Raw genomic sequence first — 20,902 nt, 5'->3', positions numbered from 1 at the left:
GATGATGCATCTCTTCTCTCGCTCCCGGATCGTTTAATTAAATTTGCCGAAGACTGCCGTTCTCGTTAGGATAAAAAATTCTGTTTCGCGCCTGAGAGTCCCGTTGTCTCGGCGTGGCGCCACGTGCTAATATGATAATTACAATTACTTTATCACCATGCCTCACGAAAGACGACGAGGCAACATCGAATAGAGAGAACGGAAGTAGACAGACTGCGCGATCGATAAAAGGGCGACATTCGATTAAAGCAATTATCCCTATTAGCGTGCACTTTGAGCGGCGCATTGATAATCTTTCAGCTTAATGCTGAATCCTTAATGCAAGATTCGATCCTCTGATCTTAAAAATTCTGAGTCTTAAATCTGAATCTTAAAATCTCCTAAATTTTTTTAGTAACTAAAGTATTAGATAGTATCTGAATTACAGAATAATTGTAACCACACATATAATGTAAAAATAAATGCGAACATACTTATTATTTAAATTTCTCGATATAATGTAGTAATAATGAATGTGTGTCGTAGGAATTTCCGGCTTCGTTATTTTACCGATTCAATTTTTTTAATTTATACTCATAATAAAATACCTATCGATCTATCTATTTCCCACTTTTTTAATTTCCATCCAAGTTTTACACGCTGACGACTCGAGGAGAGACAGCGACGGCTGTTATTACGTTTGAAGCGTACCGGCTTGATTGATGAATTGATCGGTAAACGAAAACGACTCTACTGAATTTTATGTCGTATTCACGACAAAAAAGACGGCCGTCCGTTTCGGTGAATTCGCAATGGAAACAATGCATTTATCGAGATGTCGCTTATGAAATATGAAAAATTGGAGATTGGACCGATTGATACAAAATTGTTTTTCAACAATCGAAAATTTCACATGCGGGAATGGAAATTTTGGTCTGCCAACTATCGATATATGATTTATATTATATGCCTTAAATATGCATTTCTTTTTAGTATTCGCGTTTATTCAGATTCTGAAAACCTGTTTCACGTGATGCACAAAGAGCGAATGTACGAAAGGTGTACGAAAGGGGTGAAGAGGAACGGAAAAACAATCAAGCTCTGTCTGACGAATCATTCGAGCGCGCATAGACGGAGAACAGTAATAATCGGTTGCATCGACGACGCCCGATAACAAATCCCGAAGAAGTGATGGCGGGAAGAGAGAGAAAGAGAGAGAGGGAAAAAAAAAGAAAGACACACAATCGCCGATAATAAAAATAAAATTGATGCTGCCTCGGCGAGAATCGAGCGATTTTTCGCTTTTTCCTCCCGAATCGTTCGCGACCATCCCCACGTCGCGCGTTCTTTTTATTCCGTTCTATTTTCCGACGCGCCGCGTCGGTTGCTCATCCGTCAACGAATCGAAGAGGAGGCGCGTTGTCACGTCGACGCGTCGACGGAAACGGTAAAGCTTCCGGCGTTATTTTTGACTTTTCGCCGCGCCGTAAATCAGTACTGGTGCGCGCAATTCTTCCAAAATTCATCCGAATTCCCGGCGCCGCCCCGAGGGAGAAGCCTGGAAAACTCCGAAGACAAAACAGAAGTGTCGCATCGAGTTGCGTTTCTTCCGTCAATGTATCTCGCATCGATAGCGAATGCGTGTTTATCGCGAGCGATTAATGAGATTTGCAACGTGCAAAAAGCACAAAGCGCGCGCGCGGATGCTGACCCGAAACAGCCGCGGTTTGATATTCGATTATTACAAGTTCCCGTCGGCCCGTTACATCCCACGATTGAATTAATTCAACCCTTTCATGCAATTACAGTCGCGGGCGTTCAATTAAACCACGAGAGCCACGCGTGAATAAACCGTAAACGCGTAATTAATCACCCTCATACTCGTTATGATTCCACGGTTGAGTGATCCTCTACAAAGGGTGTCGCTATCAGTTAATCATTGTTATTCAAGAAAAATCGTCGGGGACATCGTCGTCTTGCCAATGAAGCCTCAACGAAACTTCTCCGAATACAATGAATTTAAAACGAGCAACGTCGTACAATAATGCTCCGAAACTGGTAATTCAATATAGAAGACTACGACCACCGAAGAAACCGGATGTCTAAGTAATAATGTTCCTTATCGACATGTCATCGTGACTTTGGCAACAAATGGCTTTGTCGTTTAAATTAAAATCTACACGGAAGGAACCGTTTTGTTGAAGTATATAAATTTAAATACAAAAATCCGGATATAGATTTGAAAATAAATTGTGTTGAACTATGAAAATACTTATGCAGGACGTTCTATTGGTTACTAGAATGTCAAAACTTTGCAGCATCGCTCATGATTGAGTTTTCTATAATACATAATTATTTTGATGGTCCAACAAAGTTATTTTTCAGTCTGCATCTAGTTAAATTTTTAGATACTTCAGTGAAATCGTCCTTTCCATGAAAAGATTCACTCAAATATTTAGTAGTTGCAGCTTTAAGAAGAATAACAGTGTACAAATAATCACAATAATCTCAACAGCCACGAGCTTCTAATTTTTTACTTTTTCAGGACGAGTACTCTTTTCGTTGTCCTCTCTCAAAAGATCATAAAACCCTTCCAGCGCGATGAATATAAAACAAGCAACACGACGCATTTCGCCAGACTTAATAATTTAAGCGGAGAAGCCGAGGCGTCTGGTAAAATCGCAACGATTCAATGCTCTTTTCCTCTCGGAACCTTTCGTTGATTCTTTCCTGTTTTTTCCCTTTTATGTCTCCATGTAGCACTCCGAGATTTTTAGAGGTATCTCCGTGAAAAAGAGCAAGGTAGAATGATAGAGAGAGAGGGCTGCTGCAAACCATGGTGTACGAGCAAAGAGGTATGAAATTGAACCACACCGTACTTGCAACTTGCGCTCTTTGAACCGGAGTTAATTAGCTGGACTCCCTTCAGCAAGGTCAACGACAAGAACGATGTACGAGAGGGTTGGCTACTTTTGAGGTTAATTCAAGGCTGCGCGCCGCTAAGCAGCAAGTATGACCTACGCGAATGTAATTTCTGCTTTATTTTCTAGAGAATGGAAGCGACGCCCTGCACATCGTCACGTGAACTCTTGACGGCGAATGAGTGTTTGCAGCGCGGACGTGTTTACTGTCTAGAAAACGCTTCGTTTAAATCTGTTCTTGCAAAGGATGCATACATGGATCACATACTGGGCCATGCATTTCTAGAACGAATTTCCTTAGTAGATAGAACAAGCCTGGGAAATTTTTTATTTAGCTGGATGTAAATATAAATAGCAATAGATATTTATATTTACTTTATTTATTAGAATAAAGCGATGAATAGAGAATATTTTTTTACAAAACTATAAAATCCACCGTCATCCTATTAAAAACAGAAATGAAATTTTGAGAGAGTTGCTTCAAAGAAAAGAGTTCTACACTATTAAATTCATACAATGTCCAATTCTATCGAATTTGAGTTATTTTTAGTCATTTCTATATAGGTCGCCATCAGCTCCTAATCAATATGTCATTAATTTAACTAACAATGAAATTAATTTAATTGACCCAAATTTAGTTTATTATTTACTAAACACAAACGTTAATATAGACGTCGCTTATGTTGAAACTAACCATAGAAACAAAATGATTTACATTTTGAACACAGAGAAGTTAAAAATAATAGACTGTCGTTTTTTCAACCCAAGAGATTGGGTTACCATTATCCTTTGATATCTAACAGAATACGGAAAATAAAACAAATATGGAATGATCGAAGAATTTCTCAATTTCTAACATGATCCAGATATAGATTTGAAAATATTATAAAGATTAAAATATTTCAAGTTCTTGAATTTTTAAATACTTGGAGTCTACGGGACTGAAATAAAACCTGAGAATAGGATATTTACGTCGTCGCGACACAGGATCTCTTCGGGTACCGGAATACTCCGTCCGCAAATGAAGCTCCAACGATGTCTTTGCCACGTATTCCAGAGTGAAACCGCACGTGCCCGCGGCAGTGCCCCGTAACAAGCATTTCCCTAGGGTCCATCCGAGCTTACCCTTCACAACATCCGGTGGAGGGAAGCCGATTGCTCACGGCGAATCCCAATATTTATGCGGGCAATGAGGCACGCCGCCATAAATATTTTATGCTCCGTCACTTTTCGAATTCAGCGCGCGCCCGAGTGAAGAATATGCGAGAAAGAGAGAGGGAGAGAGAAAAAGTGAAAGAAATATACAATGGTACACAATCCTAGAAAGCTCGTTCATCTTCGTACCGCTCGTCACGAATGATGTCCTTTCCTTTCCCGAAATCGATAGTCCTTGAATTTCTCTAGGGATACTGAATAGACCAATAAATTATACTACTTGAATTATGAAATCTTTCTTTCCAAATTTTCAATTGAATATTCTGATGCTCGTACTAAATACAAAATATTTTTAGAGAGTCTCTCTAAATAATTGTTTTTATATTATAATACTTTAATACGATAGCAGTATAGTTTTAAATATATTTTCCATTAAATTTTCACGCGTTAATATCAAATCATGAAACTTGTATTCAGTTTCCGGGTTGTGAATGAATGTCATGTTTTAAGCGGTACGAGCGTGGGACGTAAAATACGACACGCGGATCATTGCGAAAAGTGCCAACTCCACTTTTGTCGGTGACATTGTTGGAGGGATCATTACCTCTGAATTGCTTGCACCAACTACGATCACTTATGACCGCGCGTATAACGCGCGCAACGTGTAACTGGGTTACAGAGCACTGACAGCTACCGCTGATTTGATTGGTCAATTACTCGAGTTTGCCCGTTACAAAGTAGCAGCTCGGACCTGATAATTTACGGAAATGATAGCTAAAAGCATTTTAAAAAAGGGACGTTACGAAATAATAACAACTTGTTCAATTCACGTTCACCCTTTTAAAAAAATAATTTCCAGGAAATGCGTTACTATTACGGACCGTGCAGTATTTTGTTGATAGAACAGAAAAAGAAAAAACAATTACGAGCTTCGAATTCTCTAATTTGCGAATATTACTACTTAAATTATGAAATCTTTCTTAAATCCATAATTAAATGCTCTGACGTTCACGCTAATTTTATAAAATATCAATAACTCGATATTGAATAGATAAATAAGACCGCTGTACGAATAAATTAACTAAGCAAGAAGAAGCACTATTAAAATATTTTTAGATTCTTTAAACAATTTTTATATTTGTGTAGTACCCTCCCCCCCTATTTTAATATATACGATACCAAGTTTTACACAGTTATTTTTACACAGCACGATATAGTTTTATATAAATATATTTTCTATTAAATAATTCATGTGTTGATCATGAATTATTTAACGTTTAAAACATAAACAAAATGAAATGAAAATGAAATTTTAATAATTGCGATATAAAAATTTATAAGAAGAATTTTTTGTAACATTAAAATAAAAAAAGTCTAATAAAAGATCTTTTAATTCTGGTACTCACAAATGTTAATTTTTTGAAATACGAAATATTCAATAATATCTTTCGAGATAAATTTAATAACAATTTAACAGTAAAGGGATAGTTTCAGTCGATTTTCAATACGGTAATGACAGTAATACCCTCAATAATACGATTTACCATTATTATCATAGCAAACTAATTGCTTGCATCAAGTAATATTAACGTGAACCACTTTATTCGCGATCAGCATGTATTATTGCCTAGCGATGAAGAGAGGCATTTAGCATCTAGTAACTGCGTTATACATGCATGCGAACAAGCGGATTAATAAAGCAGCTTATGTCGAGTATCGATCCTATTTTTTGTAACTTCAAATTTCGAATTTAATGAATGAGAGGGGAACCGGAAAAGAATTTTTAAATATTTAAATTTTCAAATTATCTAATATTCGTAAATCGGATTTTCAAATAACAGGATCCTTATAAATTTTATAACTTTTTTAATTACAAGAATACACGTATTTGTGTGTTCTCAAAAAAATAATTAAATTCAATTCCTTGAATACTGGATACAGTTTTCGGTGTGTTTAAATTCGGATAATCCAGAGTAGGTATACACGGATCCTTCATACCTCAGGTTCACAAATTAACTTTCTGTTCCGTATCTTAAATATGCTCTGCACGTCGAGCACCGTGAGATACTCGCGTCAATATATCCTAGCAGTAGTACTGCAAGATGGCACCCGAGTTTCGCACAGAGTCCATGATTCATCGAGCGGTGAGGCAGTCCATCGGTTATGCCAATGCTGCAGTCCCTCATCCGCGGCTTACCCTTTCCCTCGCACCCTCCCGTGGCTACCGCTTAACCGTCCTCCCGTGTTCGGACAAAACGTGCCGCCCTCCGCGACATATTGCGTATGATCCCGACCGAACGGCCAGGAAGACAAATGGCCGGGATGCTAAGACATCTTCGAGCTACCTACTTCGGCCAGGATTATTTCGAGATGAAGACAGCGCCGGGCTTCCTGAATCCGGAAAGCGATGCAATACCGCAAAGAAGAGTGGAGAAGAGAGAGAGAGAGAGAGAGAGAGAGAGAGAGAGAGAGAGAAATATGAAGTTAACTTTAGGAAGTCGCGGGCAGACTTGAAGTACTATCTGCCAGGTGAAACTTATATTTTAAAGCTAGTTTTGGTAGTGGGCAAACTTCACGCGAAAATGTCTTTCCGTGTAATGTAGAGTGCACAGGACGTAATAATAAATACAAGACATCGTATAACTATATTTATGAAGGGATCGTGAATCTCCGTATTATAATTAGACAAATTCTCGGACAGATTTACGAGTTGTGGAAATTTCTGAAACTTCCGTCCTCGAAATCCCAAACTCCTTGCATATCCGCAAATTGTACATTCTCCAAAATTCTCTCTCTCTCTCTCTCTCTCTCTCTCTCTCTATCTATCTCTCTCTCTTTCCTTCTTCTTTTTTTTCTCAAATTTTAAAATTCTTATAATTCCGTTTTAATTTTAGTTTCTGAAAATTTTAGTGTTTTATACTTCCAGCAGTTTTATGACCAGACGTCGGATTCTTATGCAATCACATATTCTTTTTAGAAAGCAAAAAAATTGAGAAATAAAACCAAAATAAAAATTTATATTATTGAAGAAACATCCTAAAGACGCATTTTTGTTTGTGCATATTTGTAAATTTTGTGTATATTTTCATATTTTTGTTTGCATAAAAATCCAGTCTATTTATAACATAATTGTTTTCCACAATCCTGATGTTACCAGCAGCGAAAAAGTACGGCGCCGAAAATTTTTAGGTCGAGTGAGGGGAACTGCAGCGGAATCACAGCTCCACTGCGGAGGATATAACGGGTGAGCTAAAATGGCTCAAGGTCAGTCGGTATCGATTCCAAGACCTCGAAGGTTCACGGGGTCGGTACCGATTTGCGTCAGTGTCGTCCTATAGAGACGCCTGGCCTCGACACGAAAACGTTCCAAATTCTTAAAGGATAGCGTCTGGATGCGACTGCATTACGTCCCTCCAACGCCTACAATCACCGACCGGCGATGTGTAGCGCAGGTGCAATCAAACGACCTACTTTTCAAAGCGAGTCACGCATCAATGTAATTCTCCTTCTGTTATTCGCGGGGGAGGCCACCGTCGACGAAGGAAAATGTGCGCGTTTCTCTCTTACAGTAGACGGAGTTTCGAGTTTAATGACGACTGGAGTTTGTTGGTCGACGTCGGATCGGGAACTCTATGAATAGAGAATCGCATAACTGCCGCGTTGTCTATTCACCTTTCGAGAATTCCCCGGCTTTATATCGCACTCATACAAGTTAAATTTGTATATCGAGTTGGAATTCTCTCTCCTTGCGAAATCTAAAGATCCTACGCTCTAAGAACCTCGTTGTATAATTCTAAGGAGTTGATCCGTGTAACCATAAACTATTGAAATCTTATTTAAGTGCTAGGTTTTCGGATACTTCGTAAACTTTTTGTTTCAAATCTGTGAGATGTCAAGTGCGACCTTTTCCGGTTTCAATTCGATAAGTATTAGATATCAAAGGAGCAATGATAACTCAATTCTTTGAGTTAACATTATTTTTAACTTTCATGTATGTCAAAATGTAAATCAATTTATTTCTGTGATTGAATTATTTAATATGGATGTTTCAAACAACATCCATATTAATGTATGCACCTAGTAAAAAATAAACTAAATTTGAGTAAAATTTAATACATTTCTTGAATTAAATTGTTTAATTCCATTGTTTTCATTAAATTAATATTGAGTAGGAGAGCCAATCTATTATAGGAATGATTAAAAATAAGTCCGATTGTGAATGTAAATTGACATTATAAATTTAACAGTGTAATCACTATTAGATATTAAAGAAGCAATGTTAACCCAATTCCTTGAATTGAATGACATTTTGTTATTTTTAACTTTTCCATGTGTATCAAAATGTAAATCAATTCATTTCTGTGATTGAATTAATTATATATATATAAGAATAATTAAAAATAATTCAAATTGGATAATAATTTGATATCATGAATTTAACAATAATCGTTAATCGGCGATACATTGTTGTTTTTTATATTGAAAAACAAAAATGGATTCGTTTACGACGACCATACGAGCGACCTCGAAAGGAGGGAAGCACTCTAACAATAAGTCCTCTTCGCAAAGCGTAACTCGATATTGCATTAATGCGATATACGGAGGATTTTGATGGCGGACGAAGGCCAAGTCGGCTGCAATATTTCGTCGTTCCGGTGTCATATGGTGAGGAACCCAGGGGTATTGCGTTTCCTCGAAGGGTTACTGGCGGATTAAAGGGGATACGTTATTAAGAAATAGTCGTGGTGTCGCTTTTCAGGAAAGACTGCGCCTGACTTACGAGAAACGTGTGACAAGGTAAACATAATTACCTTTTAGATCTGCGATTTCTCGTGTTGTGAGTAAATATTTCATGAGTTACAAGATCTTTGAAGTTTGGATCCTTTGGATCTTTGAATTTGGACAGCTTTTATTAAAAAAGCGATTAATACTTGAAAAATATTAGAACATTAGTAGAAGACACTTTCAAAATGACGAATTTTTTCTTCTAAAGAAGATTTTCACGATTGGCGAAAATATTCCCGAATCGAACGATTCTTCGAAAAATGATCATTTATAGATTTCGAGATTTTCCGAGCTACGAATTCATGCGAAACATACATGGGTATTGCAAATCCTCATATAGGCATGAAATCAAACATCAATGCGATGTGCTATGTGTGCTATCAACCGACGTGTAGAGAGTTAATAATTCATAACGCCTCATACCTCGCATCAAACCGTGATCCATCGGCAAGTCGGGTGCATGACTACTTCATTACAATGTAATAAGCGTATAGCCGGTCCGGTCGATGTTCTACTAAACCAGAACCAGAAACAGTGAACTCGAACGGAGTGAAGTCGATACAGAGCGAGCCAGCGAACGAGCAACGGGATGAGTTCGGGCGTAGGACTGCATAAAGGATGAAAGGACGATTCACCGAAACTCCGAAGTGCCGCTCGTATATAAGCCTCGGCTGTATTGTGTCTTTCAAACGATGATATTGGCACTACAGCATTAGCGTATCGGGCCAACTTTGACGACCTGTATCAGTGTCGGTGTTCGTCTCCAGCAGTGCTAGCTATTTACGCGACAAATTAGTTTACTTGTTCTTAGAGCGAGACAGACATCATGCCTGTCATTTGCAGTTGCTTGTAATTTACGGCCAATTAAATTGGCTTTGAATTCAGGAATACTAGATGCGCGCAACTCCGGAGAGCTTGTAACCTTTTTCTTGAAAATAGGTTAAGGCCGGAGCACAAATATTTGCATAATGCATAAAGTATTAAAAAATCGACCACTCAGAGTCTTTTATGTCATAAAAAGGAAGGAAATGAAGAACTGATAGATTCATTTTCTTACACATTTTGTGTTATTCAAGAAAACACCCTTATTGTTACGACATGTCGTGTAACACTTTTCAAGAAAAATTTTGAAGCAATAATTTCTTGGAACAATCGCGCAAAAATGAAATGTCAAAAAATTAATTGTTAATTTACTCGACCACTTAAGAACTATTTCACGAAAAATCTTTCTTTCTCGTCGGAGATCCGTTTCGTGTCGTTGGTATTTAAATTCCGCACGGCACAGAGAGATAAATCGCAGCGTAATTACCTCATTTATGCAGCCGACCTTTGTACAGAACATGTCGCACCAGAGACGCACCCTCCTTGCAATTACACCAAGTCCAAGGTATTTTATATTGCATTAAACCAACAGTTAAAAGTGTAACGAGATAGCAAAGACCAAAGAGTCCGATGTTTCAAAGATTCTGCGATTTCTTTACTTTCCAGGAAGCGCAGGCGATGCGCCTCGCGATTAAATTTAAACGGAGCAAGATATAATTGGAATAGAACGATTGATCGATGACGCCCATTTCGTGGGGACTGGACAATGATATATCTCATACAGACGCGGTCATTGATCTAATTAATACCGTTCGCTGTACCATTAGTGCGTAGTATAGCTGCGGTGCAATCGAATGCAGATCGAACTTAATCAGCAAATGTCTGCGCGACGATGCGGATACGATGCGGTGTTACTAATTAGGACACACACTTGCCGGCGATCACGCACGCTGAGAAACAAGAAATTCTCATTCTTGATACTTTGCAGATAAATAATGAAGAAGCGGAGCGGAACGAAAGAGGTGGCCATCATCTATATATAAGATACATCTTATCCTCATACGAAGAACGCGCAGTTAGTCCACGCGGAAGTTTTATTATACGCGGAAGAGTAATGTCGACAGCCAACACCGACGAGGCGGTAATAAGATATATTTTTCAACGTGCGCTCTCGTGCAGGTTTCGGCGGCGCCGAGTGCTACCAGCGATTTTATTTATGACGGGTGTCTGCTAGCCCTAGCAGATACTGCCATGCACGTACCCTCTGAGATGGTGTCCGTATAACACAGTTACGTATAAACGTCCGTAAATCATAAATATAGGAATCGGTAGATAGATAAACTTGTAAAATTCACGTTTGACAGGTCACGAGTCTATAAGCATATTTCGCATCAACGAAAGTTTATGTTTCTAAAAATGCAACTCAATAGAAAATATCTCCGATTTTTTATTTGTGAATCTACAATTAAAATAATTCGTGAAAAATGCAACTCTAACTATAACCATGTGTTTTTATCGAATCCTAAATCTAGAAATCCAAAATACAGCTTGAATTAAAAATATTAAGCACTTTATTATCATATTATTTAACGTTTGTTTAAAAATTGATTTGACATTTACCATAAATTTTATCCTTTGTTTCAAGAACCGTTTAAACTTATGTATAATGCCAGTAATTAATAGGAAACAATAAAGTAAAAGAATTTTGAATTACAATATAGGTGCCTAATATTTTTTGCCAAGGATGTACGTTGTGTATTCAAATATAGGAAGATATCCGTTAAGTGAGAAAAATTCAAAAAGATATTTTTGTGTTCACCAAGATAAATAAAACTGTATGAGGTGACCAAAAAATTATTTTCACCAGAAAGTACAATCACGGATATTCTATGATTAATCTAAGGATTTATTTAGGATACGAAGCTTTTAGCAGTAGAACCGTTTACATACGTAGACAAGCTGGTAAATCTAGAGACCGGCTAGACAGCTGGCCGAAAGCAAAGCTGTTAGTAAAGCAAACTTCACCGGGTTGAATTAAATTAATGCGCGGCACGGCGCTGCACGGCGGGAGTATACTGCAGTAACGAGCATGCCCAAAACGCGGCGATTATGTGTAAAACTTCGGATTAAGATGTAATACCACGCTAAGGAACCATCTTCCTAGCCACCCTCCATTTTTTATGACATGAATAATTACTTGAATAACTCCGCAAGTACTCCTTGGTGGAAAACAACGAATATACGCTGTTTCTCCTTGTACAAGCTAATCTACAAGGCATGATAAATTTATCAACGACGAAATGAGTTTATCGATAACGACGAGTGAATTTGTTTTAACCAGATCGATTAGTTGAACGCTCGAATCTCGTGACTCTCGTCTTTCTCGTCGATAGTGTCCCCATCACCGATCCCTCGCTCGCGTCCTTCCCTAATATCCTGGATATTAAATACCCCTGCCCGAGCGGATAACACATCGCCCCGAAATTCCCCGGCGAGGCGAAATTCCTTGCTCGCCCAGCCGGGAAAGAGACTGTAAAACGAAAAAGGACAAAAGCTAGCAGAAACGAAAGGATTATCCTTCCTTACTTTCTTCCTCGAATCTTGTTTCTGTCATGTCACTATAACTAGATAACTGTATAATAATCGAAACAATGCATCATTAAAATGACAAATATTTAATTGAAATGATATTAATGCGAGAATACACAGAAAGAACGATTCTGTTGAAATATCTAAAATTAAATTTTGGAAACTACAGATTTAAAAATAATTCGTTGGACATCAAAATAATTTCGTAGGAAATCATTCTTTCAGTGTAATGGGGATACATTTTTACAGGAAATATTTATGTTATTGAACTGTTACTATTGAACGCGAATTCATGAATTTTAGAAGTTTATCTATCTATCGATTTCTATATTTAGGATCGAGTTTATGACTTACGTTTATACGTAACTATTATATATACGTATTAGACTGTCTTGAAAGGTACGTGCATGGCATTTTCAGCAATTAACGATCGTATATAGAATTTCATAGAGGTCGGTCTTTTCGCTAACAATAAGAACCTTCCAAATTTATGAACGTTAATAGTCGTTGTGGCGTACCGCGTATGCGAAGTTACGTTGAATGGCTCACGTTGCTGTCGTTCCTTCCAAGAGTAACTTTGCGACTTTTACAACTTCAGCGAGGCAGTGAGAAGCAACATATATCGCCAACAGGCGAAATATCGTTAATACGATTAAATAGAGTAGCTCACGCACTTAACCCAGTCTTGCACCATCTTGGAAACATGCTACTATTCTTATGATAACACGCGACAACATCTGAAAATGGGACGTTGCAAAGTGGATCTTAATCGCATTTGAGGATTGCATAACGCTCATATGACATTTTTTCATGAAGTCATCTTAAAACAGATGAGAAACCGTAAAATTTCATAAATACAGACCTATATGTAACACACGCGTGTTTGTGAAATTTTATGTAAGACGGGACTGTGAAAATATAGTCAAATATAATTCACTTAGTTCTGATATATAGATATACTAACTTAAATAATAAAATAAAGCGAAACTGTGCAATTAAAAAATTTGTGTTAAATTTAACACATTTCATATGTCCCAAACAGTTATATAATAAATTTTTATATTAATTTAACAAAAGATGAATATTAGAAAGTAACACAAATATTATGTAAAAAATTAACACAAAAAATATAACGCAATTTGTAAGTAAATTATGAAAGTATATTTCTTCAGTAAAACTAATATTTATAATACGTTAAAATAACATTTTATTCATTTACCCTAGAATTTAAAAAAACATTTTTATGTTAATTCTTTACTTATTTATACATAATATATATTTTAATACTAAAAAAATGTTGAATTTAACACGAAATGTTCAAATAACACAATTACATTATGTTACATTAACATTCGGACATATTAAAAATTCAATACAAAAATTTTAACAAAAACCGATTTTAACATAAATAAAAAATGTTTTTTAATATGTGAATATAAATTTTTTAATGAAGCTATATATAAGTTCTTAAGAAAAGTGCTAAAATTACTAGGTCCACGTGTCGATAAAATTCCGGATCGCTGCGAATACGAAAATAATTATAAGTTTTTTTAATGAGCGGACATTTTAATGTGCGTATTATTAACGAGGATCATTAATGAGAGCCAGTATGCGAATTTCGTAGGTAAAGGCCGTGGGGAATGATGAGTGTGCGAAAGTTCTGCGAAAAGAGCTTCACGCTATCTCGGTAGCGCGGTTCATCGTTTACCCCTTGCGCTCGGTACCAGTGGGAACTCTTGAGTCACGTTTCTCGTTCCCGGGGACAGAAATCTTCTCCCAAGCTCTAGACACGTACGACATATAACCAACGTTTCGCCGGTTTTCCAACTTCGAGGACGAGTACGCGCGAAAGGGGATCACGCAAGGGTCGGGCCATAACCGGACGAGGATCCTTGACGCGATCGTAGAAAGAAGGCCGGAATCCGCTTTTCTACGACGGTGAAAACCTTCGGAGACTCTTTCATTCTTCGTGTAACCCCGTAACCCTCGCATCATTACGACGCATTGGGGATGCTAAACTTTTCCGGGATGTCTGGCTGCATTTGTTCCCTCATTGCAGTCGTACAAGTTGCAGCAGGACGTTCTCTTCCCCTCACTTGACTCCCCGAAAGTCAAAGAATTAAGCGTCATTCGCATTCGTTTATCGTGCTTGTTGTAACTCTTTTATACGTCATTCATCGATTTCTCGCGTCAAGTGCTTAAAATGTGAACTATTTATTAGCAGTGCTTTGTACGATTACTTTTTTTTGCGATGTAAAAGTGTTCACTCTACAATAAAATTATTCAAAAACAAATGCAAGGAGTTTCCATTGTTTTGATACATTGCAATTTTCAAATAGAATACGATACGTAGATTTCGACGAAATGTTTTTCTTTCGATTGAATGCGCGATGCAATTTACGCAGAAAATGCGTGGCATGTCAACGGTACATGACAGATGCACTGCTCGGCTTCAACAAAATGATCGTTCCTCCTTCTTGTTCCGCCGGGAACGTTCATTCACGAAACATTCACCGCAAAGTATTTCCAAAGTGTTTTCAAGGAAAACTATTACGTCCTAGATACTCGACTCTACTTTCCTCTCAAGCGAACACGTCGTAACGTTTATTATATCTCGAGAATTATAGATTATCAAGCAAGAGATGGAAATTTAAAAAATTTTTATAGCGACCGAAATTAAAATAAATTTTTTAAAAATGATTTTTAATGGACACTCGAAAAATATTTTACTGATCTTCAAATTTTATACGTAGATTTTCGAATCATTATAAATCATTAAGCTCAGATCAGCTTTAGACAAATTTTCGGCATAACGGTTTTGTTAAAGTATATGTAAAATTTTACAAGTCAAAAGTTTGAAAATTTAGCTAGACAGATCTAAAAATAAAATCAAAGTAAGAGGCTCAAGTTGGATACTAAGAAATCAAAACCTTCCACAGTACACTGTTAAAAATGTTTTTACATGTAAATGAAGTTCGTGGTTATGAATGAAATTAAAAGTAATGAATGATTTAACTGAAAATTGAGTTACAGTAGTTACTTAAAATAATGAACGTTGTACATTAAATTTATGAAATTTAATATACTTTTCATAAAATTTAATAAAAAGTACATTAAATTTCATAAATTTTCATGAAAAATACATTAAATTTCATGTACATGTACACAAATATACTTTTCAGTTATAAATACATTAAATTTAATGTAATGTCATGAAATTAAGTTCAAAATGTGTAAATTAAAAGTATATTAAATTTCATCAAATTTTTAACAGTGTACTCATCATGTTTGAACGTCCTACATAATTATTTTGATGGTTAAACAAAATTATTTTCAAATCTAAATATATCTAGCTAATTTTTCAAACACTTCAGCAAAAAAACCTTTCTTTCCATGTACGAGTCTTCTAGAAAGATCAACCAATCTCCAAATATTTTTTATCCTCCAGAAGCATTCTTGCACCTAACAGATTTTCGTTGCGGACATGCAATTGCGGTAGATGTCGCATTCTCGCAAAATTGCGGATCGCTTAATCTCGCAGATGTACGAGGAGTGAAGAAAGATGGAAGAGAGCGGCGCCCGGCGACGTGAAATCCTATTAAGCGATCCCCAGCCTCTATCTTCATCCGACGCGTCTGATGCGGCTGACGTCTCGAAACGGCCAGGAAATGGAACGGATGCATAGAAGCAACAGCAACGATGCCGTGGAAACAGAAAAGAGGCGATACGCGAGAGGGAAAAAGGGACACAAGGAGGCGCAAGAATGAAAGGGATCCAAAATGGAACCAACCGAAACGCCTGTCGGGGACTGAATTCCCCCATGGAATGGAAGATCATCGTTACCGGAAGCCTTCGACCGGAAATCTCGCTAGCGACTCCGAAGAACCGCCCTCTCTACTTCGCTCTCGATATATTTAGGTCATTCAATTTACACTTTTCTCTAGTTTGCGCTGTTAAGGAAAATGTATCATAGATCATCAGGGAAAATATGATATAAACGTGGATAATTAAATAAAAATTTCAAGATAAAAAGAGGAGAATAGTTTTCAGCTCATTTTTCCGAATAAATTAAATAATAGAATATGGATGTGGGAATAATCTTTCAATTATTAAATTTTTACACGCTTTCGATGCAATATTTAGACTTTTATACACCTATAAATGCTTTCGTACGTATATTCTCCTGATACCCTCGATTTTTAAACGTAGACATTGTTTTTTTTAACGTGTTAATATTCACGCAAGGGGAAGCAAGACAATTGAACATCCGGAATCTAAACGTCTCGAATCCATAACATTTTAAATCCAACTCTGAGAGCGTGGGATTACACACATACCATAAACCCTCGGCGAGATTAACGCTTTTTCCGGGGCTACTTCGTCCGGCCGCGATTCGATTCGACAGTCGATAAGGAATATGTGTTTGCACAGCACACATCGCCGGTTTGCGAATGCTTTATGGTGTTTGCATTGATTTCTATCGATGACAGAACCACAGTAAATATTATCGGAGGCAGCTACACCGAGGAGTGAACTGTGAATTTAGACGCTCGTGGTTTATTTTCGCGGTACACGCAGACGTACGAGCTCGAGGACGGAATAATAAACCGCCCTCCATCCCTGTCTGCTCCTGGAGCGACAAGCGGAATGCGCACGCCGGTGGAGATCTACTATTTATGTATAAAAAGAAATATAATCATACCGCACGCTGTTACTACAGCCATACAATCTCTACTCCGTCGAGCACTTTCGTATCCTCCGGGCAATTAACGCTTTAACCGGCAGACTACAGTGTAAACCGCCGCGAAAATTCGCGTGCTCCTTTTTTTTATTACAAATTATTTTACGCGTTGTCCGCGCACAAACAAATAACAAAATATTATTTCTCGATTAACTCGCTTTAATTTCCCTCCGGCGACTGCTCGATCCACACGCAGCTTATTATGAAAAAACTGTTTAGCGTTAAACGTTGAAATGTAACGTACTAAACAAGATAAAGTATTCTTTCAAATTCATTTAATATTAAAAAATTTAATCTGCCGCTGATGTGTTCATTTCATGATTTTAGAATCACTGTAAAATCTGTGCGATCAATTTTACCTTTATACATTTTTTTAATAAATATAAGGGAAAAATGCGGAGACATCTCTTCGACGTGATATTATCCGGCTAGTCCCTCTCGAGAAAAAAAGTCATAAGTATTCAATTTCTGCTCTATATCTGGAATCAGCTGGCATACGGCCACTGCGAGAACAAGTGGATGCCTCTTTTGTGCCCGACGATCTAGAAAGATATTTGTCAGTCGGTGCTAGCTAAACCCAAACTGCACTTGACTCTGAACCGCCAGGGAATTGTCCTGCGCACGAACACACTTCCTTTTCCAGCATATTTGCTACCCAAAGCCAAATGTCACGGCATAACATAATCCACATAAGGCGTAGCGTGAGACGTAGGCGCGTATAGCACGAATGCGGAAAATATAAAACGCGGAAAGTGTAAAACGCGAGATATGCAGAATACGAAGCACGAACGATATAGAAGATAAAAAAATAAAATATAAGACACAGAAATTCTTGGGTAAGGAAAATTCATGAGATCGGTTGATCCTAAAATTTATGTTTTCATAAATCTGTCCAAAAATCTTTGAATTTTTTTTATTTATAAATAGTATATAAAATTTATCAGATATGAAAACGATGCAGTTATTTGTTTAATAATTTGTAATAAATTTTTTTTAACTTTAAAGGATTTAAAATTCGGAGATTTTTAAGTATATGTAAATACTTGAGGATTCAATAAAATCATGATATACAGGGTGTTTCCAAATTAAATGGCAAAACTTCGGGAGCGTGTAGAGGAGTAAAAAACTAAGAAAAAAAGTCCTATAGACATATGCTCGTTTTTGCTCCGTTTCAGAGAAATCGAAAAAAAATGTTTACATTTCTTGCCATATCTAGCACCGACATATTTGATTACATTTTCCACTTTCTGTTATGAATTTGTCAGTCGCTCTTTGAAAGCCTTTAACAGTAGATGAATTTTGTCTTTTGCAATATGCCGCGTACGTATTCTAATAGTGAATATGCTGATATGGTTTTTGTATACGGTTTCTGCAACGGTAATGCTTTAAAGGCGGTGCGAGAATATGCACGACGATTTCCAAACAGAAGAGTGCCAAACCGAAGAGTGTTTATGTTGACATTTAATAGATTGCGAGAGACTGGAACATTTTCAATTCGACAAGAAAACAACCGATTTCAAGCAGCGTTACGAAGAGATTTGCAGGCAGGGAATCGTATTTTACAACATTTTGACAATCATCCTGAGACCAGCGTTCGGAATGCGTCGGCTGTATTGGGAGTGTCACCACAAACAATTTGGCGAACTGTAAAAGGAGATAATCGCTATCCCTACCACATTCAAAAAGTGCAAAATTTATTACCTCAAGATCATTGGAACAGATTGAACTTTTGTAACTGGTACCTTCAGACATGCCACAATGATATTTTATTTCCATCTAAAATAATGTGGTCAGATGAGGCAACATTTACCAGAGGTGGAATAATTAATCAAAGGAATTATGGGCTCATCAAAATCCCAGGTCTGTTAGAGAATACAAATTTCAGCAAGAGTTTTCTGTTAATGTCTGGCTTGGAATTTGGAACGACGTTTTAGTGGGACCGTTTTTTTTACCTGCAAGATTAAATGGGGACCGTTTTCTAAATTTCTTGGAGAATGAATTTTCTGACTATTTAGAAAACATCCCATTACAACAACGTACTGAAATGTGGTTTCAATTAGATGGATGCCCTGCTCATTACAGCAGAGTCGCTAGAACCTGGTTAGATAGAAAATTCCCACAACGATGGATTGGACGTGGAGGAGCAGTACATTGGGCAACTCGTTCGCCCGACTTAACGCCATTAGATTTCTATGCATGGGGTACTCTGAAGCAAGAAGTTTATTCTTCGCCTATTCAATCAGAGCAACATTTGAGAAATCGTATCGTAGCTGCAGCGAACAGAATATCGCAAGAACAGTGCCTGGCTGCTACAAGAGCCGTGTTTGACAGATGCAATGCTTGTATTGCTGCAAGAGGTGCACATTTCGAACAAAATCTTCATTAAAAAGTTTATAAATAAAATAATTAAAATAATAAATTAAATATATTTTTTTCTTTTTTCGTGATTTCCTGCGAAACAAAGCAAAAAGGAGCATATGTCTATAGGACTTTTTTTCTTAGTTTTTTACTCCTCTACACGCTCCCGAAGTTTTGCCATTTAATTTGGAAACACCCTGTATATGCACCTTTGTGCAATAAGATATTTCGCCCGAAGAAAGATACGCATTTATTTCACAAATACGAAATAATATTTTTCCTGCTTCAGGAGCGCGTGTCACTTCTATGCTGGACTACGATTGCATGGAGCAACGACGTAACGAAAACTCGAGAAGAAAGAAATTGAAAGAAGGGACGACCGGAAATAAGCACATCAAATGTGTACTTTCTTTTAGAACAACTCGTAAATTTTGTTTCTATATTGTCTGTAGTTATCCGTAATTTTCAAGCTGATGTGACCACAAAAGTGATCGGTCCACTATAATAATCGGACGAAGTCACCATTCATCTTCCATGTTTTTTGATAGAATACATGTTTACAAAAATCGGTCTCAAAGATCAAAATCTTTAGATCTTTGTATTTACAAAGCTAAATAATTTCTTTATAAACCGGTATTTATAAAATAAAAAAATCTTTGAACCTAAAGTTTTAAATTTTTATGATTTTGGACATAAATATTTATTCAATATATGCACAAATTCTCTCTTAATTTAATGGGCCTCTGCGGATTTCGATGCCTCAATTATGTATTCCTAACGCGATAGATAAATTCGCAACCAATTGGGGTGTAACATCAGGATGTAACATGCCAATTGATTGCAAATTGTATCTATTGCGTTAGGAATATGTAATTTACGCGTCAATATTCGCGGAAGTCCACATAGGCATTTTGCTTGTATTACATTTATTTTTGGAGCTCTTATAAATATCAATGCTTTAATTTAATTCAATGAACAAAAATTTTTATCGTTTATGTCAAATCTTGTCTTGAAAACTAATAAGCAGAAGTAAAAAGTAATACAAATAATGGTAACAGAAAGGTCAATTTATGAGCAAATAATTAGGTCAAAAATATAAAATGGTTTATTAGAGTGTTACTCAATTAGTTAAAATATAATATATAGGAAACGTTTCAACTTTACTTAGTCTTCCTCAGTCAATTAAAAAAGATAATAAATAAAAGATAATATTTAAATGATAATAGCTTCACAACACGGGCGACAAACATATAGAATAATTCTTAATTATAATTAACATTATTATTATAATTAACATTATAATTAAGAATTATTCCACATGTTTGTTGTCTGTTGAAGATATTATCATTTAAATATTAAGGTTATCTTTCATTTATTATTTTAATGGACTGAGGAAGACTAACAATAAGTAAAGTCGAAACGTTTCCTACACTGAAAAAAAGATTGGTTGGTGCAGCAAATTAGATGGCAAAATATGACATAGCATTTTTAATTGGCTGCAACAGCCAATTTTTGGTTGTGTTAGCCTATCCGCCATGTCAGTATAGGATTT

General features: G+C 36.7%; 1 protein-coding gene and 1 long non-coding RNA gene across 7 annotated transcripts in view; both read right to left on the bottom strand.

Annotated features, from left to right (window-relative positions):
- The window catches only part of Fas1 (fasciclin 1 Fas1 domain-containing), a 379,369-nt gene that overhangs the window by 327,307 nt on the left and 31,160 nt on the right, over positions 1-20,902 (bottom strand). The window lies entirely within an intron of this gene.
- Positions 8,675-9,658, bottom strand: LOC108724247 (uncharacterized). The gene is made up of 3 exons (XR_001936690.1): positions 9,264-9,658; positions 8,867-8,875; positions 8,675-8,759 (listed from the first exon to the last, which is right to left on the bottom strand). It is a non-coding gene; the product is annotated as an uncharacterized lncRNA (long non-coding RNA).

This window comes from Mycetomoellerius zeteki, unplaced genomic scaffold (assembly GCF_001594055.1).
Source record: "Mycetomoellerius zeteki isolate Tzet28-1 unplaced genomic scaffold, Tzet1.0 scaffold285, whole genome shotgun sequence".
Taxonomy (NCBI): Eukaryota; Metazoa; Arthropoda; class Insecta; order Hymenoptera; family Formicidae; genus Mycetomoellerius; species Mycetomoellerius zeteki.
This window is presented reverse-complemented; position numbering and strand designations above follow the sequence as displayed.